At 38.2% G+C, this 24,490-nt stretch overlaps 1 long non-coding RNA gene across 1 annotated transcript; it reads right to left on the reverse strand.

Moving 5' to 3' along the window:
* Positions 1-563: 563 nt before the first annotated feature.
* Positions 564-2,727, reverse strand: LOC104231783 (uncharacterized). Its single transcript, XR_011401032.1, has 2 exons — positions 1,193-2,727; positions 564-839 (listed from the first exon to the last, which is right to left on the reverse strand). It is a non-coding gene; the product is annotated as an uncharacterized lncRNA (long non-coding RNA).
* Between the last annotated feature and the right edge of the window lie 21,763 nt (positions 2,728-24,490).

Here is a 24,490-nt window from a genome sequence, read left to right on the forward strand (position 1 = left end):
GAATGAAACAATAAGTCTCTGTCTATTTAAATAAAGTATTTATTCTTCCTTTCAACCACTCCATTTTGTTGTGGTGTATAGGGGCAAGTCTTTTGGTGAACAATCCCTTTTTATTGAAAAAATAGAGTAGCTTCAGTATTAACAGACTCATGTCTATTATCAAATTTTGACCCCTTGATGGAGGTTTTGAATTGATTTTTAACTAAGGAAATAAAAGTTTTGATAGTTTGGAGGGCATTGCTTTTAGATGTTAGCAGGTTCCTCCAAGTGGACCTGCTAAAGTCAACAACCATAGTAATGAAGTATTTGTATTTATCATGTGTATATTCATGGTAAGGACCCCACAAATCCACTTGCAAGAGTTCAATGATTTTATTTTAAGTACTGACTCTTTGAGTAAAGGGGAGCCTGGCTTGTCTAGCCATAAGTCAAATGGAGCAAACAAAGGGTTGCTTAAGGGAAAGAGAAGCTGGTATGGAGGAATTCCCCTTATTTTTACAAAATGCACATGTAATAGCCTATAATGCCCCAGAAGATTAACATCATTGACTTGAAACATGCAGTAATTGAAACCAGAACAGTGACTCTTATTGTTCAGGATGAATTATTTACAATTGAACATTGATGATTCTGCAAATGACTCAATGATGATCTATTTACAGATGTAGATGGATGACAATGCATGTTATTCAGAAGATGACTATTTACATAACATGAATGAGTAGAAGAACAAATAATAGAGTTGTTAGCCAGACAATTGTTTCTCAGACATTGAGAGCACAGTAGGTATAATCCATCCTTGAATTTACCAATCTCCAATGCCTCTTCAAAGAAGGGGCCTGCAGAAGACAAGTATTGTTAGTGAAAGAACTAAGAAGTTATAACCCTCAGGTGTTTGATCAACCAATATTAAAATAAGATTGAATTTTGAGGAAGGAATGTGAAGTACTTTATACAGAGTGATCATAGGTGCAAATTTTACATTTTCAATTTCTGTCACCTTCTATTTATAACCATTTGGTAAAATAACTAATACGAGGATAATGTAGGATTTTGATATCAGACAATAAGGACTTATTAAAGGTAATATGATTTGAGGCTCCTGAATCTAGTATCCATGTTTCAATCTTTGGTTCAAAGCACCTACATGAGAGTTTACCAAAATTAATAGAAGATGCACAAATAACAATACCTGCAAAGTTTACGACATTGGTAGGATTTAAGTTGTTTGAGTTCTCTCCATCATTGCCAAGTTGAAGATGATGAAGTAGATAAAGAAGTTGTCCATACTGCTCCTTAGTTAGATTTACATTCTGATTCTCATCTTGGGCATCACACTCTTCAAGCTTGCTTGTCATTGCATCAAATGACATCCCTTGTACATTTGCTACCATCATCTTCCCTCTATTGTGTCTGAAGTTTTGATTGGAGTTCTAGACATTTTGAGGATATCGTGCATTTTCATTAGAATTCTATCCATTTTGTGGATAACCGTGTAGCTTATAACACTTATCCCTAGTATGGCCTGGTCTCTTATTAAAATCACAAATAGGATGACCTCTGTTACTCCAAGAATAGTTGTAACTTGGTGAGAATTTTGTTCTAAAAGGACTTGGTCCTGAATTTCTCACATTCAATAAGGTGGACTCAATCAACAACTGATTATTTGTCTTTATCTCTCTTTGCTTTTCATTCTGGATAAGTAAGGAGAAGGCTTGAGCCAACATAGGAAGTGGATTCATCATAAGAATACTCCCTCAAACTATAGTGTAAACTTCATTGAGTCCCATAAGAAATTGTATCAACCTCCTATCTTGTTCAGCTTTGTACATGATTTCCTTTGCGCCACAATTATAAAGGCAGCTACATTTAGTCCTCTTGTTCAGAGTATTCAGCTCTTCCCATAGCTTTTTCAGCTAAGTGTAATAGCTAGTGATGTCAAGGGCTCCTTAGGAGAGATTATTGATTAATTTAGCTCCATTGGTTTGTTCATAGCGATCCTCCAGATACTTCCACGACTCAACAACATCACTCGCATATTCCACACTATCCACAATTTTTTGGAAAGAGAATTCAAAATCCATGAACTGACCATGTTATCACATTATCCCCACTGCCGATAGGTTGGTGGTTGGATATTTAGCTGCTTGCATTCACCATTCACAAAACCTAATTTATTTTTTACGGATTAGCCACGAAGAACACTACGTCTGCATGATCTATACCTTATCCCATCGAATGCAACAGATACAAGCATTGCACCAGGATTGTCGAATGAATGCATATATAGGGGATCACTTGGGTAGATTCCCGTGGTCGGAGGCACGGCGACACTCGTACTAGCATTAGTCATATCTTGTTGGTAGGTAATATCCATTAGGACGTAAAATTAATTGATTGTTCCTAGGAGAAAAGTAATCAAAACCAAAACTTTTAGAGTTCTATGGAGTAGATTACTGACATAAGAAGAATTGATCGAATTGGAGCAAATCAATCAAATTAGGTCAACAAACCAAAAAAGAGAAAAGAGAAAATAGGATTAGGAAAAGATTGACAAGAGACGAGAATAATTAACCTTGCTGTGATACCAGGATAAGATTGTGACTGAGACTAGCGTAGCGTAGCTCAACCTCAGCACCAATGGTTGAATCTGAAAGCTTTTAAAGAGTCCATGTGTGTGTGTGTTTGAGAGAGAGAGAGAGGAAGAAGACAAAAGTATAAGAAGAATGCTTTGATGAATAATGTAGCTCAATTGTATTGAATATGTACAGTAACATATATACAGGCAGAGAGGGTGACAACTGCACACCTTGACCATTTACTGCTGCCAGCTGTATCCTAACTAACTAACCAACTAAAAATAAATACTACAAAAGAATAAAAACAAACTAAATAGATATCAATATCCCCTACAATAATAACTAGGAGTTATCCTCAACTATTCAACAAAGAAAAACGATATTCATTCAAACTGTTTCCCATTCCTATATTGACACCAAGAAAAACAAAGCACATGGCCTTCCTGTATCCAATTCTTTTTCGAATTCATAAAGGGTGAAAATGACTTAATGCTTAGGCAACTTTCTTTATGGCTCATGTGTGAATAACAAAGCAAAATAATGCAGATTGACGGCCTCTTTAATGCTCTTTAATAAGGATATTGAATAGAAATTCTTACTTATTCTCACTTCTTTCTTTTTTTCCTTTTGAGCCTACGCAATTTTGACTTAACTTTAATACTGATATTAAATAATAAGTTTACTATATTATTTTACTCCATTTAAGCCAGCCGGAATCATTGTTTGTTAGGGATATAAATTTAAGGAATTTCCCACTTGTTCTCTTCTTTTATTTCTTTTTTTTCATACGACTATTTTGGGTTTGGTAAAAATAAACTTTAGTTATATTTACAATTTTATGGAACTTAAAATGCAGTTATGAATGTTAAAAATATGAAGAACCTTTTGGCAAGGGACTCTATTTTTTTAATATAATATCGATATAAATTGGAGCTTTATAAATATACTCATGTCTCTATGTACTAGTAACCCGAACATATATTCGTAATTCACTTGTATTAGTTCCTACTACTGTTATGTTTTACCAAACCCTTATTTTTTTTAAATATCACATTTTTAAATATTTCATTTTTTAAAAATAAAAAAGACTCCATTATCAAATTGGTGCCATTAATTGACCTCGCCTTATCGACGACTGTAATGACCCGACCGGTCATTTTGAGTTCTAGCGCATCGTTCGATGATTTGAGACCCTGAGTAGCTTCACTTAATGTATTATGACTTGTACATATGGTCGAAATTGGATTTCGGGAATTTTGGAGTCGATTTGGAAAGAAATCTCTAATTACGGAAGATTTAGGTTGGAAGAATTGACTAGGATTTGACTTTTGAGTAAACAACCTCAAAATCTGTATTTGAAGTTTCCAACAGGTTTATATGGTGATCTTGAGTGTGGGCGTATGTCCCGATAGGGTTTTGGATGATTCGGGAGCGTTACGGTAGTTATTGTGAAAAGTTGGAATTTTGGAAGAATTTCATAAATTGGGTTGAAGTGTATTTTAATGTTATGAATGTCTATTTGGAATTCGAAGCTTGGGAATAGCTCTGTATGCTGATGCAGGTCTTAGGAGCGCATCCGGAAGTGGAGCTAGAGGTCCGTAAGTCATTTCGAGGCTATTTGGCGAAAGTTGGAAGTTAGATGTTTTTTTTGGAAAGTTTTACCTGGATTAGACTTTTTATATTAGATTCGGATTCCGATTCCGAAAGTTTGAGTAGGCCCGTAGTGTCGAATGTGACTTTTTTGCAAAATTTAAGGTCAATCGGATGTGATTTTGATTGGTTTCGGCATCAGATATGGAAGTTAGAAGTTCAACAGTTCATTATGCTTGAATCGATGCGTAATTTGTATTTTTGATGTTGTTTGACATGGTTTGAGGTTTCGTCTAGGTTTGTATCATATTTTGGGACATGTTGGTATATTTGGTTAACGTCCCGAGAGCCTCAGGTGGATTCCGGATGATCAATGGATCAAGTTTGGACATGGAAGAACTACTTAGGCAGCTAATATCTGGTACAATCGCACCTGCATGGAAATGGTCGCAGGTGCTAGCCCGAAGGCGTGAACCCGCATGTGCGGTGATGTGGTCGCATAAGCGACATTTGGACTGAGCTGGGATGGCCGTAGATGTGAGGATGTTCCGCATCTGCAAGCCCGCAGATGCGAGGAAAGCTCTGAAGAAACAGAATGCGAGCTGGGCAGCTGGAGTCGCAGAAGCTGAAGGTCTCTGCATTTGCGAGACCACAGGGGCGCGTTTGGCATCCCTGGTGCGGAGCTGTGCTGAGTAGAGGGTATGCGCAAGTGCAAGGTTTTGGCCGCACCTGCGAGATCGCTGATGCGGTGAAGCGGCCACAGGTGCGGTAGTAGGGCTAGGTAGCATTCTTTTAAAAAACGAAGGATTTGGCTAAATTCTACTTCATTTCGTCCATGAGAGCCGATTTTGGAGTGCCATCTTCATCATCTATTACGGTAAGCGATTCCTTCACATTGTTAGTTAAATACTTGGTTTTCATATAGATTCTACCGTGGAAATTGGTAGGAATTGTAAGATTTTGAAGAAAACCTAGAAATTGGTATTTTTGAGTTTTGACCACGAATTTGGGCATAGAATTGGGAATAAATTATATATTTGAGTTAGTAATGTTATAGGTAATGTTTATCTTTAAAAAAATCGAAATCAGGGCACGTGGGCCCAAGGGTTGTCTTTGTTGGATTTTCGAGCGGAGTTGGGAATCATTATAAATTATTAAATTGTAAGCATTGGAGTATATTCTTATTAATTTGCACGTTGTTTGTCTAATTTCGGAACGTTTGGCATGGAGTTGAGTTGTTAGAGATGCATTAGAGCCGGTAAAGGAACTTTGGGGCGAGGTAAGTCTCTTTTCTAATCCTATAAGGGGAAACTACCCCTAGGTGATATTTATTGTTATGTGCAACTAGTTGTGGGTGCTACATACGTACGAGTTGACAAGATTCTGTACACAGCTAAAGCACGTCCTTGTTCGGGTAGACTTAGGACCTAATCCTCTAATAATTGAATTATTTGAACTTGTTCTGTTGTCTCAATTAATTAAAGTTATAACTGAAATTGATTTAGAAATGAAAGTATCAGGTCAAGCTTTAATACCTTGAGTTGTTGCTAAGGTATTCAATAAATGTAAAGGGGTGTACTTATTATTGTGCTCATGTACTATATTGTATGCATGTATCTTGTGATTCGGAAACTTCCTTCCTCCCTTGTGGAGCAGGCCAAACGCCTCGATAGTATCATTCTAAATGGGATAATTTCCTTCCTTTCTTGTGGAGCGGGCTGAACGCCTCGGCAGTATATAGAGGTGGATCTTTGGTTCTTGCCATTTGACCTTCGGCAGTGTACACACCACTCTGGATCAGACCGAACGACCTCAACAGAATCGTGCATTATGTCGCTAGTACTCCGAATATTTACGAGATAAACCTTTCATTGATGCTCGAAAATTTTTATGGTATTTCTTATTTATATGATAATGACACTTGTCATTTTTCTAAACTATTAAGGTAGAATAAAAGTTCGAGGAATTTATGCTTTAATAGAAGAAATTGGAAAAATTATGAAATTTCATATTAATCCACCATTGTTGTGCACTTCATATCTATTATGAATTATCATGTCATTTATCAGGACCTCTAGTAAGTGTCGATGTCGATCTCTCGTCACTACTCCTCCGGGGTTAGGCTAGATACTTATTGGGTATACGTTGATGTACTCATACTGCATGTATTGTGCATGTAGTTATATGTTTCTGGTTGTCCTCTAGGTGCAGAGGCACAACAGTTGTAGGGATTTACGGTGAGCGACACTCCCTTGCTACGATCTGCAACACACAGGGTCTCCATGCATTTGTGACACCGGGTTGTGGGTGTTCCTACAGGTTGTTCGTTTTTGTAATTGCGCATTTATTATCACATTACCCTATAAATTTAATTTCATATTATTTATTTAATGGAAATTATGTTTTCGAAATTAATAAAATGAGTAATTAATTTGAATAAGCAATGTTGGCTTTTCTGACAACGGCATTACGCACCATCACGACCTATAGTGGATGTTGGGTTGTGATAGCTTGGTATTAGAGCGTTAGGTTCACTTAGGTCTCACGAGTCATGAGCAAGTCTAGTAGAGTCCTGCGGAGACCTTTGTACTTATCTTTGAGAGGCTATAAGGCTATTAGGAGCACTTCCCTTCTTGATTCCTCATCGTGCGATTTGATTCCTTTGAGACTTATGCCTTTGTTTCCTTCATACATATTCTTATACGATGTTCAATGCTGATTATCAATTCGGAATTAAGGAATTGTAATGGTACTGTAGATGTGGTGCAGGATGTTTCTCCCTGCATATTTGATTGGGCTATTATCGTCGCCTTGCAGAAGGATATTTTGTTGTTCCGGCTCAGTATCAGTATTGCCTTTGATTTTGAAGTTGGGCACTGATTGTTATGATGATTTGTACATTGTTATCACACAGTGTTGGTGTAATTGTACGTTGCTTATTTATGGATTGCAACAGTTAATGATTTGAAAGAAGGATTTCTCATATTACGGCTTAGAGGTTCAGCATTTAGTTCCGGCAGAGGAAATGAAATTAGATTATGGATGTTGAGGCCTTGGTTTATGAAATGACGAGATGTGGTATTTTCGAGCGTGGTGGAATTATCAAATGTGATATTGTGTCGTTGTCCTTGTTTGAATGTATTATGGTTTGTCAGTGTTATGGCCTCTTTGATTTTCCTACGGTCCAGAGTGTTGCGAAATGGTGCCTAAGAAGCGGTTGTTAGAGATAGTGGGGTATAGCGATTTCGGGATCAAATCAATGTTTCTAATGTTGATTGCTCGGGAAAGATGATCCTTGAAGAGGCTTAGATTTTGTAAAAAATGGTCATATCAGGTTCCACAAAGATGGATTTTGCTTTGAGGTAGTATTTGGGCAGTGAAGAATGAGGAAGGACATGGCAGATGGAGTCTCATGTTGGTTGAATTGCTAGTAGGTCAAGTATGAAAAGCAGAAGTAGAGAAGTTGCTTAAAGGAGATGGTTTAACCAAAGTGGGAGAGTGGCAGGGTGGTTTATGGGTTATGTGGTAGGATAGCTACACACTGTGAGGGAAGTTTAGAGCAATTTGGGAAGCGTGATGGACAATGACTAGGACCACGAATTTTATTTGGATGCAACATGACTTTGAGTTTGGAATGTATTGTCAGACTTTCGGTTGATGTCAATGGGGAGTAAACGGACTTGTACAATTGGTGGACGAGAATAGGCTCAAGAGTGTTACTGATTTCATTGTAGATGTACCCAGTGCAGCATCGTTCGAAGATGTCGACATGGAATTTCCACAAGTGGGTTATCTCATATGAGTAGGTTAGAGGTTGCGTGAATTTGATGAGGTTTCTACAAAGAATTCTACTAACTACTCGGCAGAAGGTCAAATTTGCAATTATGGATAATTATTCGAGATGCTCATGAAAGGTTTAACAAAATATTTTCAGAAATTTGGCGGGTTAAAGGTGCAAGATCATGGGAATTAAGAAGGAGGAATCTTTGCAGGCTATTATGTGATTGTAGCTTAAAATCTAAGTGGAGGAGCATAACATCTATGGTTGGATTGCGTGGTTGTCTGCTTGCACAGTTTCTGGTTATCGGTGCATTAGTAGATCGTTTATGACTAACAAAAGAGAAAATCAGGGGTAAATGGAGCAAATAACTTGATGAATGTGTGCTATATTTGGCCTTATCGATTCATGTACAAGTTTTGGGAAGACTCAGAGTTTATGCTTCTTGTGGGAGTTACGTACAAGGGAAAAAATTCAGTCGGGTGCTTCTTTTGTAGGGTGTTCACTTACTAACAGCGACTAGAGTTTGGCTTATGGTCCTAGTGGGTTCAAGAATTTTAGTGTAGTGCCTAGGGACTTGGAATGTTGTATGTTACTATTGTGTATGCGGTGCACTATTGGAGGAAAAAAAGAAATAGCTTCTAATTCAAGGTATGGCATAATATATGTACCAGTTAGGGATGCTATTGTGCACGTAAGGAGTATATGAGCTGATTCATGAGTAATGAGACGATGTGGTCTCGTGATGCGGGTCACTCGGGATGAGTATGGATAGAGTTTGTTACGTTTATAAATGGATCTATTATTATTTCTAAGGCAAGTCGAGAATAAATTTGAAGAATTTGGGTCGGTTATTAATGTTCGAATCAACATGATTGTGGAAGTGATCAGTTCCTTCATGCGTTAAGTTATATATATGATTTGTGGCGGTACGTGCGAGGCATGACAGCCACCATAATTTTATTGATTTGGGAGGTATTTGATTCTAATACCTTGTTGTGTAAATGGATTTTGGAAGAGTTATGGTGGCTTAGATCGCGACTAAAGGCTTGTATTTTTGGCGGCTGGGAGTTCAGTTGTGTGTTGCAATGGTTCTTCTGAATGAGTTAAGTGAAATGTTTCTATACAATGAAGTATTTATTCTACTAGTAGTTCAGGGGTTTTGATAAATTTTTGTACTCTCGAGTTGCGGCATGATTGGTGTAGTAAGCGGTATGGGAATTAGAAGTTGAGGATCAAGGTTGTGGCTTGGTATTGATAAGAGTGTCACGAGCTCGGATGAGCAGGGAAGGATTCGGATGTTCAGAGTTAGCTGGAATCTTCTTTAGTGTCACCTGGGAACGGTGTTCTGTGTAAAGGGCTTTGTGTATTGATTGCGGACTCTTGGTTGGCCTGATAGATTTTGTACGGTTGGTGGTGTAGAGGTGCAGACTTTACTGCCTAGTGCGAAAGGTCATAGGAGTGCACCCTACGGGAAAATTTGTATAAGTGTGACATGGTAGTCACTTGATTGTTAAGGATGGAGACCAAGTATGGCAATTCGGGCACCGTCGCTAATGTGAGAGTTTGTGCTTGAAAGACGTTCTATTCCATGTGTTGTGGACCGTGTGAGTTTGTTTCGGATTTGACGACTATTCTTATGTGTCATGAATAGGTTATGGTGAATCCTCGAAAGGTTATTAGCCTAGAAGGGTATGATCAGAATCGGCTTGAGGTCTGTTGATGGGTCTAAATGTGGATATGTGCTCTACACCAGGTCGGGTGTGTTCATTCAGCATAGCATTTATTATGGAGGAGTCTTCGGGCATTGGATGTTATTTCATCACCAGCTATTTCATGTAATACTTTATGGTGCCATGTGGGTTCTGAAATAGCTTGATTATTCGCACATGTGTTGAGGTTTCATGTAGCCGTGGTATTATATGAGCAGTTTGGCTCTCGAGAAGCAGATCATATATCGCACATTAGTTGTGCTTGAGTTTCGTAGCATATGGCGCTATATGTCTCCCTAGGATTTGTATTATCCACTTGGCATGCATATGTTTGTTATTCGGACATTTTGTGAGTATAAGAATTACGGTTTGATGTGTGTTTTCATTTGATTGTTATGGACGGGTCGGGTGGCATGCCCCCATAGGTATAGTGTTTGGATTGGGTGGCACGCTGCCACAGGTATATTGTTTGGATCGGGTGGCACGCCACCATGGGTATGTTGTGTGGATCAGGTTGCACATCGCAACAGTGTCACATTGGATCAGGTTGCACGCTGCAATAGTGAGATGTTAAGCACAGTCCCTTATATTTATTTTGTGTGTGTCCTGTTTCTTATTTCTAAGAAAGGATCATAGTATTTGATGGCCGTTTTATTTGTTGCACGGACTGGATAGTTCTTTTCCAGAGTTCGTTCTTCTGTATGTGTCTTATTAAAGTTGTAACTTATTGGCGCATTAATGGCATCATATGAAATCTTAGATAGTGTTTGTGGTGGCTTATTGCCGGAGCAACTTGTACTGGGTGGACAAGATTTTCAGACATGGGATCAGTGCGATCAAATTTATATAAGGCATATTAAGGATCAAATATCATTATTTAGTTCAGAATAAGGTAATGGTTCTTGTCAGGAGGAGTGACTCAATGATTTGTTGATTCGGCTGGTGGTTATGAATTTCTACACACCTCTTCTGTCATGGCAGAATTGCGAGAGTGGGAACAAGACTTACATGTGCCATGAGGTGTGTTGTGGGCATCAAATTAGTTGAATTTCGGCTATTGTTGTCAAAGGATGTTATTATGGTCTTGTGAATTATGCAGTACATGATGTGAATTCAGTAAAGGTATAAAATCATGTTTATGTATAGTGTGTAGTGATTGATACAATGTTCATATGTTAGAATCAAGTTTGGTAGGGAAATTTCGGATGTTGGAATTGGGTTTTAAGGTGTCACGACCCTAAATCAACTAGTCGTGATGGTAGCTAACCCAACCCGCTAGGTAAGCCAACTAATAAGTATCTAATCTCAATAATGTTAATAAGTCAATTAGACAATATTAAATTATCTGGATATATTAAATTCCCAAGGACTGGTAGTACAAATCATCAGCTTCTAAGAATAGAGATTTTAAAACTGTTAGGAAACAAATACATCTATTATTTGAAAAGTACATAAACAGAGTTATATAATCTAAGGCTACCATGAACAAGGGACAGCTACGACCGGAACACATGTACATCTTCCAATCCAGCAAGCATAGAACACAGCAGCATCAGCATTCGAAATCTCCCCACAATGTGCAGAAAGTGTAATATGAGTACAACCGACCCCATGTATTAAAAAAGTAACAAACCTAAATTTATGTTGAAAGCAGTGACGAGCTGGAACATAGGCCAGGTCTAACACCAATAACCAATAGCAGTTCATAACACCGTAAGGCAAATAAATAAAGAAATAGCTTAGAAATAAAGTGCTCAGCCTTTTCATAGTTTTTCGAAAATAGTTCCACTTTTCAAGTATACCAATGAAAGCCCAAATCCTTTACAGAATTTGTCAAAAATATGAGTATGTTTGAAAATTGTAACTTTTTCCCAAAAATCCTTTCAACCGTAAATATGATGTTTCATTTTTCTTTCCAGATAGCATGTGTGAAATACATCTCTATACCCACAGATCAATGTGTGTAAGAAGTCATTAAAGAATCTATACCGTACAACATGAGGAAACTGCATCTCTATGCTTATATGTCAGGTGCATGTCAAATGCGATGCAACTCATCAAAAAAACCATATGCATACTATTAGAGGATCAATTCACTCAGTCCTCCCAGTCACTCAGTCCTCCCAATCACTTGGAAATTGCACTCGGTAGGTACATGCGCTCACTGGGAGTGTGCAGACTTCGGAGGGGCTCCTTCAGCAGAAGCGTTATAACAAGCCAATCATGGCATAATTCAATCAGGCCCTCAGCCTAACTCAGTTATCAATCTCTACAGTCTCTCGGGCTCTAAATGTCATGAAACTATCCCGACAATAATGATTTAATGTATCAATAAATAACAACTGAGACCGAGATATGATATGAATGCATGAATATGACTGAGTACAAAATATCAATGAAATCAGTGAGGTGACAGCATGAAACGACCACTATGGGTCCTAACAATATCGGCATAAAGCCTAAACATGATATCTAGCATGACTGATAGCTCAATTAATTAATCACATGGTGAAAACACAGATATCAACAAACTAGGGCAACTAAACAGTGCTAGGGAAAACAACGAAGTCACAATTCACAGGGTGCACGCCCACACGCCCGTCACCTAGCATGTGCGTCACCTCAATGCCAATCACATAACACATAATTTGAGGTTTCATACCCTCAGCACTAAGCTTAGAAGAGTTACTTATCTTAAACAAGCCAATTCCAATACCAGGCAAGCCAAGCGATGCTCCAAGGATGCCATCACGTGCATAGCGACCTCCGAACAACTCAAAACTAGCCAAAAGCAACTAAAAAAATCAGATAAAGCTCGAGGAAGCAATTACAAATGATAAAGATCGTATCCTAAGTCAAATCCCAAATCCGGCCAAAAATCAAACCCGGGCCCGCACCTCGGAACCCGACAAAACTCACAAAATCCGACAACCCATTCAATTACGAGTCCAACCATACTAGTTTCACTCAAATCCCACTCCAGATCGGTGTTCAAAACTCAAAAATTTATATTATGAAACATTAGGCCAAACCCTCCAATTTTCTCTGTCAATTCATCAACCAATTGCTAAAAATGAAGATGGATTCATGAAATATAATAAAACCTGAGTAGAGAACAGTTACTTCAATTCTTGTGATGAAATTTGGTCCCAAAATTGCCTCAATCTGAGTCCCATAACTCAAAATTTGAAGAAACAACAAAACCCTCGATTTTTATAACTTTGCCCAGCACTTTCACATCTACGGATAAGTGGCCGCATCTGCGACCTTCGCTTTTGTGGAAAGGGGCTCGCATTTGCGAGACAAGCCGTTTCTGCGATGGCCATGACCGCATTTGCGGTCGCGCTTCAATGCAAATACCTCCGCACCTACAGACCTTCACTTCTCATTGAAAACTGGCATATGCGATGCTTGGCTAGCATCTGCGGCCATCATACCTACTTAGACCAGCCACAAGTGCTCTCATACAAGAACTAGAAATCTTAAGCAATGCAATATGGAATGAAAATGATCTGATCCTCGTCCGAAGCACACCCGAGCCACTCGGGACCCCGACCAAATATACCAACAAGTCTCATAACATAACACAGACCTACTCGAGGCCTCAAAACACATATAACAACATCAAACTGACGAATCACACCTCAATTCAAAATCATTGAACTTTGAAACTTCAACTTCTACAACTAATGCCAAAACCTATCAAATCACGCTCGATTGACCTCAAATTTTGCACACAAGTCACATTTGACATTACAAACCTACTCCAACTTCCGAAATTGGATTCTAACCCTGATATTAAAAAGTCCACTCCCGGTCAATCATTCCAAAATTCCAACTTTCGCCATTTCAAGCCAAATTCCACTACAGACCTCCAAAACACGATCTGGACGCACTCATTCAGAACCATCAGAAATCCAATCCGATTTTAAATACTAAAAAGTCAAATTTGGTCAAACCTTTCTAATTTGAAGCTTCTAGTGAAGAATCATTCTTCTTATTCAATTCCGAATAACCTAAAAACCAAAACCGACGATTCACATAAGTAATAATACATCATACAGAGCTACTCATGGCCTCAAACAATCGAGCGAAGTGCAAATGCCGAAATCTACCAGTCGGGTTATTACATTCTCACCCATTTAAACATACTGTCATCCTCGAACGTGCTCGGAGTTGTTCCAAAAGGCATCAAGTCTCCGAGTGACCTTACCATGCACATACTCGGGGGTGATCCCACATCACCCTATCCCATATACGTCTGATAACACAAAATGACTGAAATTTCTTAATCTAACCAAGCCCACAAGCCTTAGAATCCAATTTCCACATCCGAAGTTTTCTATAAGATCAGAATCTCACATCTGCCCACCGTATAAGTCTGAACAAGTTGTATCAAGCCATAACCAAAACCCAAGATGAAATCACATCATATACTACATAACTCAAACACTCATAGCGATAATTTCTAGTCCCAGTAGCTGCTCAAAACAACCTAGTGTCGGTAATAAATTTCTTATTAAACAGAGCCTCATTCTAACACCTTCATATGCTGCCAACATTGAAAGAAGCACGCAGAAACTCATAGCCATTCACCATATCCACAAGTTGTGGAACTCCCTCTCATTTGATAGGAACAATAGAAAATTTCTAAACCGGTCAACATCAATATCCTTCCAAATATACCACAATCAGATCCGATAGCCCCCATGATAGGTACAATGACCTCATCTGATCTAATATAATCAGTTTAGTGACATGATGCGTCAATACAGCTTAAAGCCACAACCTGTGCAACCCGTGCACCAAATAGCAACATTCTAAATGTACTCAATCACGAAAATAACTCAAACGATAGAACTATCCCTCCAGCTTAACAAATACCATCACAACACCATGCTAAGAGCCTAGCACACACCGTAGAACCAAAACACATGAATCCAATACAAATGATCATATCTCAGCATAACTTCGCTGCAATGCATGACCCCATCCAAACGCCAGTCCATATTTTATACCTCGAGCCGCCTTGCTTAAAATCAATAACCGCAAAATTTGATATCAAGTACCCAAAGTGAATTACCACAACCACAGAGAACAAATAACACAATACAACAATCCAGAAAGAAAATAGCCAACGCGCAATCAATCATGCAATACCCATATATTCTCCCACTCAAATTCCCGCTATAACACCAAATAGAACAGCACTATGTGACCATATAACCAATGATTCACAACTCTTCATAACATACAAGAGTAACTCATAGTTCATTTCAAAACACGAATAAGCTCAACAACAACCGAAGGAACATCCCTCAACAATAGCAGTATGGAGCCAACAAATGGACCCCCAAATCAACTTAGTCATCCACAAATAGATAATTAACCCTCCAAAAGTCCACAATGATTGGATCACAACACATACTACCCTCTAACTAACCTCAAGTACATCTTCACAGTACACAACCATGAAACCATCCACTCATGAGAACTCCTAGTCTCCCAATCCATAGAACCCACGATTTACCATATCTGATCTCAACTCCACCGCCTGAATGTCTAACACTTCTTTAGTACACAATCATCCCATGAGGAATACTTCTATAATTCTTCTGTGCCACAAAGCGAAATGTGAGCATAAGAAGTCGACCAACCAGGAGATTGCCGTAATACCAATAAAGTATCCATAAATCACAACACATTGCCCCATCTGAAACTTACACCCTCATCAAGCCATATCTAATTATCTAGTCATCTGAGATCGTCCATGCTGCCTAAGAATTCATGTCATTCCCTTCAAAAATGAATCGTGACCTTACACATGCAAATCTATATCCTACGTAACATACCACATATACTATGACATCATACAAAAGCACAAGAACTTCATAATCCACTCCCAGTTACAAGCAATAATGTACTTAATTAGCCAAGAACATTTTCATTTGATACTATCCAGAAGAAAATCACTATACATCATATGCTCCTCATGCCAGTAGGAAATATGCATCTCTACCCGTTGTAGAAACCATCAAGAACTCTCTGAATCCCATTTGCATAAAATCAACCCGTCAGGACTAAATCCCTCTAACTCTACCAAGCTACGAAGGCTGTCAAAACACAAGAGTAATGCCACAACACCTGTAGAAACTCACAACATAATAAGCACCAAAAGAGCTAATCCTATCTATTACCATGCCGATCCAACCTACTACCAAGTTGTCATATTTCCCCGAGTTCCTCCCGAATTACCATCAAATTGATACTTCTCCTCACCATAATACCACAATCCTCAACCCAGACTCACCACATGAGACCCAAGCATAAAACCACAACGCCCTAAGGCTCATAAGCCGCTAAATACTCTCTTAGGCACCATAAAAGCACCACAACGGAGATACTCTAAAGAGACCTTTTGTGAATTTCAAATTGTAGACCTTTTGTGAATTTCAAATTGTTTATCTTACCTTCCTGATACTGAAATGTAGAATTCCACAATGATGTAGAAATATTGTGGATGTCAATATCATCCAATGTAACTCTTAGCTTTTATCCATATACAAGCCCGCAAAAATTCTCAATCGCCACATACAAATCTTGAATTCATTAGAACCATTTTCGAGAGTCATCCACTCTACTCAAATCTCAATAGCACCGCCCAAATGAACCAAATGACCTGTGCCCCATTAGTATAGCAACACCCAAGGAAGTAATTCAATCTTAAAAGCAGCCAAGCAATTTCCTACTCCATGAACGCTACATCCTTTGTGAATAACAACTAAATCTATCACGACCCAAACCAAAGGGCCCTTGACGGGCACCTGGTGCCTTACTCAACCGAGTACCAACATAACATATCTTTCTTATCGTACTATCATGTGTAAATGATCCAGAAAACCCGTCATGAAATAGCAAGAATGAAACATAAGGGAATGCTCAACATATGATGACCCAACAAGATATGCAAACTTATACATGTGACATACGAGCCTATAAGGCCGACATGACAATTTGTAAACTAAAAACATAAGTTGACAAGGCCATACAAGTATCCATACATCTGACATCTGTCTACAAGCCTCTAAGAGTAAATAATATCATAAAGGTCGGGACAGGGTCCCGCCATACCAATCAATACATATCCAAAGCATACTGACCAAATAGGTAAACTCCGAAGCAATCAGAGTGCACCAACACCTTCCGCTGAGCTGATTGCCTACTTGGAGGACTGTCAACCTATCAATCGGGACTTGCAGGTATGAAATGTAGCGTCCCCGGGCAAAAGGGACATCAATACGAATAAATTACCGAGTATGTAAGGCAGGAAAACATAAACAAGAACAGTAATGTAAAGAGAGATAGAGGAGTTACAACCTTTAACATATGAGTGCCTCTGGGGCTACTGACATGAAATGCATAATACATATATATACATAAACTCTTAAAAAGCATACGCCTCAGTGGGCATCATCATCATCATATCGTACCTGGCCTCAAAGAGGACACGGTAAAAATGTACCCGACCATCATAAGGCTCGGTAGAATCGTACTCGGCCACATGGAGCTCGGTAATCCCAACTGGTCAGTGCTTTCACAATAGGTGCGTACCCGGCCGATTATAGCACAGCTCGGTAGAGTAAAATAGATACATATATGTAATGCATGTAGGACTCATTAGAATCATAATTTGGACCTTTCGGAGTGACGTAAGGTTGATATTATCCGTACACCTTATTAGGAGTAACTCTTCATCAAGAATCTTATAAGAATCAGGAAGTACCAATAACATTGATATCATAAGGATAAAAGAAGCAACCTCAACATCAATTGTTCCATAAGAAGGGAAACAATGTAAGTACTGTTAGCTTCTAAGTGTATAGCACCTTTGGAAGCTCGTTCATTTTATTATGTACAATCGAAGTCATGCAAAACAAGTAAAGGGACAGCCTCACATACCTTGTATATGTACTGCCCAACCTCAAGCTATGCACCTGTCACGACTCCTTAGTCTACAATAAGAGAAATGACACTATCATCATCGTTTAAGCGTCGTAACTATTATGTATCGACCACAACCTATTTTACGATGAAATGGATAGCACATCCCCTATATATATGAGTTCACACAAGTCAAAACAATCACCAAACAGCCTAACATACCGCTATCACTCCATACACAACACGACCACAATAAGAGTGTCAAACAATCCGAAAATGTTACGACGACCGACCAGCAAACAACCATGCCATTATGTGGTGTTTCTCAACACCCTTCCTCTTCTAAACTCCATAAAAACAGTAGCAAAATAGACAACTCAATATCAACACGAAACAGCCCACAAAACAGTCCGACAAGTTTAGCAACTCAAAATTAATTTTTTCAGTTTACTTAAATACGTTTCGACTTGTCTTTTCTTTCAAATCGAGAAACACAACCAAAAGTACATAAATATACCTCTTATCTAATAAACCAGCCATAAATTCAACTTAAAAATAAGTTCACAACCAGCCAACCATGACACAAGAACAAACAACATGTCATTCTTTCGAAACTCGCTAGGTCTATTCTTTACGATCGAGTTACAACTCGCAAACGCATAGATAATGGAAGGAGAAGCATAAAATTACATTTTACTGAGTATAAACCACGAAAACTAGTCCTTCTTCATCAATACTCAGTTACTACACGTGGCTACAAGAAGGATAAAGAGAAACTAGCAAGCTGTCCGTACTTTTAAGCACTAGAATCACGTCATAACACCCCCAATACCGTAGGGTTTGTGTGGGATTTTTGGGGAGGAGTTGCAGGGGCTGAATAAGGTTTTAAATGTCTGAAAGATGAGTAAAATAAATGAGTTGATAGTCCCTTAAAAGTCCCCTCTTGGCCAACTTTAGGGCTTTTAATTGAGTCCTCTCATTTTGGCAAGTAGGTGATGCAACTACTTGTCACCTACCAATCTGCGCAGTGTCACGAAAATGCGAATATCTCTATAATCCGAGATCATATTGACAAAAGGTTTAATGCGTTGGAAATTAGACTCGTAGATATTCAATTTAATATGTAGATCATCACTTTATTTCAAGTATATTAGGAGAAAAGTGCAGCTACATTTGACATAAATTTCAGCACATTATGAATGCAACTTGTGATGACCTTTGCCAACTTTTTGTTCCACAACTCGCTTGACTTAAAAACATAACACACGCCTAAGAGACAACTAAAATAACACATAACTTAACCTTCTCAACATGTTAATCACCCTAGTATCACCCCAAAAGTATATGTTATAACAGTTTAAACTTGTCGACTTTCGAAGAAACTTATTTTTCTTCAATTCGTTTAGCGTCTAAGCTTTCCAAAACTTTTGGTACTTGTTATTCATGATCTTAAAGATTTTTAACCTCCAAGATAACATGATGAACTTACATTATGTACTTTCAAAAATGATCTCATTCCGAGCTTACATCAATTGGCTTACGACGTACTCCCACGTACGAAAATAGAGGATGTAACATCATTCCCACCTTTGGAACATTCGTCCTCGAATGTTGACTGATGCATTTATCAGTCTCATAACCTGTAGCTCTTATGAATACTTTAATATTGTTTTTGCCATCTAGGGAGTTGTTCAAGGAATAAATCCAAAGGCTATGGCATTCCCACCTTTAGGCCTCTTTCTCACACCACGACTTGCGGTCGAAAATTTTCCAATCTTGTAACTATTTCTACCTTTTTCATGCAGCCTGTACGATTCTAACCTTGTTTGCACGCCTATACAACTCTTCTCTCCTTTTTTCCCCGGCTTTTTGCCAATCTCCAGGCCTCACTTTCGGAACATAAATAGAACTTGACAAGCTATCCCTCTAGGCATCTATAGGTATACTGAAGTTCTTCGCTTGGTACTTTGTCGAACATACGACTATTGATATATCTTGTTTCATAGCCTTAGTTATCTATGCTTATGGATTTACTACAACCAGGTAGGTCATACCATACCATAACTCTTACTTCGATTTATTATTACCGAGGTCTGCCACCTAGCTCCGGTTTAATCTTTCACTGCTTGTCCTATATGTATAAATCTAAGTCCTTTAATGCTTCATCATTACTGTTTATCTTAATAATGACGGTCTAATCTCATCTCATACTTTGCAACTTTTATCCATCCATTAGCAATTCACCTTAATGTTGATCTATAATCTACTACTGATAACTTAAAACCTCTTAGTAATACATTGTCACTAGGGATCACGTCTCATCGGGGAACATCTGAAGTGATTTGCCTGATCTACCTAGGGATGATACTATACTTCAATAACCGTATTTCATAGCATCCTAACATGATTCATCTTATGGGGGTATTTCAATCCCATGCAATTCATAAAATCCCTTCTCTTTAAAAATTCCTCAATCAAAGGCCTAAATGTCATCCTCTTATCTATCACAATTACACCATTATTCTACTACCGGGGCAGCATTTCATGTCTTCTAATTGCTCTTTGTCTTAGACTCCTCTGTGTTCATTCAGGTTGTACCGAGCTTTTTATTACATATGGAAATCATCAGCTCTATTGTTTTGATGGGTTCAATCCCGAGGACTTACATATTCTCGTCACATTCTCACTCACCTTTTCATATCCTTACTCATATCTACCTAAAACCTTGTTGTTCTACGATACTTTACCTTATGACCTACACCTATCTATTTATATTACTCGCAACCTTCCTTTAACTTGCTAGCACCATAAATTTCCTTTCTGCCTTCTTAGTTGTCCTTAAATTGAAGCAATTACTTTTCCTGGTCGTTCTATCACTTGTTGCATGAATACTTGGCTTGTCTTATTGCCCACGAATACTGTAATTTGCTATACCTCATATGATATCAAACATCACCTTTGATTTTTTTATTCTCATTCATTAGCCACGATAGGTGACACTTTCTTATGGAGTGTATAAAATATTGTAATGAAACTGTTGTTACAAGATCATATACTCTTTATCTCCCTATGCTTAGGCGGAAACCTTATCCCTTATTTCCTCAGCTAGTCTTTCGTTGTAGTACTTAGGGACACTTTATGGCTTTTGTAAAGTTGCGAGCTTGTTATATCATACACTAGAAGGAAAATTTCATTGTTCTTACCCGCCTATAATAATCCTTAGTTACATACTTTCATGCCCTTGTGCTCGTAGAGTTACTTCTAGGCTCAAATTTTTATTGTCTCCTTAGTGGCACTCTCTCTTATTTTCATAAAATATAAATGGTACCTTTAACTGCCTCAACTCCTATCTAAAATTTTTTAGATGATTGCGATCTAACATCTGCGAGACTGAATTTCCTATGCTATGGTTCACTACATTTATCATGCATGATCTGTTGATTTATCTCTGACCTCATGTCTAGCCATAACTGGGCTCTTCCTGAATCAACTACTAATTACTCGTTGGTCCATTCTCATATATATATTCTGCATAATCTCTCTTAGGATATATCCTTTGTCTTAACTTACCTCTAGCCACTAGCTCTTGATGTATCAAGTATCCATTCACACTTATTTATCAATAACATCCTGGCCGGAAACTTTAACTGCCTCTCCCCGGTGTCGTGCTTGTATAATGTTCTGGAGTCGCAACATATTTGTAGGAATTGAATAAATGCAATATCATCTCTCTCTCTTTTTTACCACATTTCTCCTTTACCATTCCATAGTTACCTAAACCGTTTAACTCCGACTTAATACCATATCACACCATATTCCCCTCTTTAGGGGAGTACTAAGATTTAGTTCTACGACGATCTACCTAGATATGTTTTAACTCTTCATATTTGGCGTCTTTTCACATCACAATTAATCTTAATCGCCTTATGGTAACCTTCTGTACCAGGGATAACTAAATTGCTTACGCACAAAGGTGACACCTAGTGTAACTGGCACACTTAGTCCCTTAAGATTAACTCTGCTCAAAGTGATTGCTTTAGGTAAGAGACTTCCTAAATGACATTTAAAGGTTATTCGTCTGTTGTCTATTCTATTATTGTTGGAGAACGATCACTGAAATTCTCACGATGTCAACCATTATCAAATCCTCCGGACCCTAATTCATGCTCGGTTTTGTGCTAGACCATACTAATTTATATTACTACAGGGGGTCAAACTTTGCCTCCTGGTAATCACGTTGGACTCACCAAGTCATTTCTCGAAATGAGGATACGACCTTTGGCCTATACTCTATTATTGTCTCAAGTCCTGTCACCTCTTATCTTTTCCTTTACTTGACTATAGACTCTATCATCGTGTCATATTTTGATTTACCGTTATCACCCATTTATCACATCTTAATCATAATACTTTATTTACTCTCTTCTTATTTTCCGGTTAATATTTTTTTTGTCTATCACTTTATTATGATAACTTCAAGAAAATATTCTTTCACTTTTATCTCCCCTTGCTTCATCACACTGGCGCTTCAGGTCACCTAGCATTCTCTCTTTACTAGGAACGGGAGCCATATAAAGGTAAATATTTATCCCTTCTAGGATTACAGTGCCAATATTCTAAATTTTTCCAAACATTCTAGTAATCATATCTAAATGTACTATTTTAAATTAAACCGTCGGGGTGTCTCACACGGAGAACTATTACCATATATGCAATATCCTTCAAAAATGTTAGCTAATGATAATAATCCATCTACCATTTTGGGTTACTCTAACCTCAATTGGATATTGCTATCCCCTTCTTCTCTTAAACTATATCTGTCAACTCAATAGGGCATAACTGAGATGGATGTGGCCAATTGTACATACCTCTGTTTCTATTGAAGGTAACTCAAAATGCTTATATTTCTCTGCCTGAATTGCAAATACTGATAATCTTCATTAGCTGGATACCTCGTACTTTTTTGTCAAGTTATTTCTTTCACTTATTCAAACTTGTATCCACCTCCAATTTCTCTCGTTGCACTTTACCATATTGGTGGATAAATATTCATGACTTGGGGCTCCTTATCAAGAGTCTCACAAATGTTAGTGCACACATGATCTGCTGAATACCTAACATTTACGCATCATAAGCATGATGCAAAATCGAGTTCCTCTGATCAACTCTTCCACAACCACATTCAATCCCTTACCAGTTGTCTTTCTAGATGTAGGCATCGTCGTATTATGAATAAGATAGAGTTTAGGAAATTGAGTTCTTACAACTGAGCTCTACCACACGATCTAGAATAAGAATAAAGAGTGACAGTCCTAAATGCCCTGTAGCCTCCTGCTTATAAGTGTGGTTCACAACACACCCATAAACAAGACTCTACTAGACACACAACTTGTAGACTCCCTAGGAAATAACTGCTCTGATACCACTTTTGTCTCGACCCAAACCGAAGGGGCCGTGACGGGCACCCGGTGCCTTACTCAATCGAGTACCAACGTAATATATCTTTCTTATCATACTATCATTGGTAAATGAGCCAGAAACCTATCATGAGATAACAAGAATGAAACATAAGGGAATACTTAACATATGATAAACCAACATGATATGCAAACTTATACATGTGACATACGGGCCTATAAGGGCGACATGACCATTTATAAACTCAAAACATAAGCCGAGAAGGCCATACAAGTATCCATACACCTAACATCAGTCTACAAGCCTCTAAGAGTACATAATATCATAAAGGTTGGGATAGGGCCACATCATACCAATCAATACATATTCAAAGCATACTGACTAAATAGACAAACTCCAGAGCAAGCAGAGTACACCAACACCTTCCACTAAGTTGATAGCCTACTTGGAGGGCTGTCAACCTATCAATCGGGACCTGCGGGCATGAAATGCAGCGTCCCCAGGCAAAAGGTACGTCAGTACAAATAAGTTATCGAGTATGTAGGGTAGGAAAACATAAACAAGTGCAGTAATGTAAAGAGAGATAGAGGAGATACAACATGTAATATCTGAGTGCCTCTGGGGGCTACTGACATGAAATGCATAATACATATATTTATGTAAACTTTTAAAAAGCATACGCCTCTGTGGGCATCATCATCATTATATCGTACCCGGCCTCAAAGAGGACTCGGTAAAAATGTACTAGGCCATCATAAGGCTCGGTAGAATCGTACACGACCACGTAGAGCTCAGTAATCCCAATTGATTAGTGGTTGCACAATAGGTGTCATACCTGGCCGACTATAGCGCAGCTCGGTAGAGTAAAATAGATATATATATATATATATATAATGCATGTAGGACTTATTGGAATCATATTCTGAACCTTCCGGAGTGACGTAAGGTCGATATTCTCCGTACACCTTATTAGGAATGACTCTTCATCAAAAATATTATAAGAATCAAGAAGTACCAATAACATTGATATCATAAGGATAAGAGAAGCAACCTCAACATCAATTGTTCCATAAGAAGGGAAACAATGTAAGTACTACTAGCTTCTAAGAGTAGAGTACCTTTGGAAGCTCGTTCATTTCATTATGTACAATCGAAGTCATGCAAAAGAAGGAAAGGGATAGCCTCACATACCTTGTATATGTACTTCCCAACCTCAAGCTATGAAAATGTCACGACTCCTTAGTCTACAATAAGAGAAATGACACTATTGTCATCGTAAAAGGGTCGTAACAATTATGTATCAACCACAACCTATTTTACGATTAAATGGATAGCACCTCCCCTATATATATGACTTCACACAAGTCAAAACAATCACAAAATATCCCAACATACCCATATCACTTCATACTCAACACGACCACAATAATAGTGTCAAATAATTCGAAAATGTTATGACGAACGGCATGCAA

This window comes from Nicotiana sylvestris, chromosome 7 (genome assembly GCF_000393655.2).
Source record: "Nicotiana sylvestris chromosome 7, ASM39365v2, whole genome shotgun sequence".
NCBI classification, from domain to species: domain Eukaryota; kingdom Viridiplantae; phylum Streptophyta; class Magnoliopsida; order Solanales; family Solanaceae; genus Nicotiana; species Nicotiana sylvestris.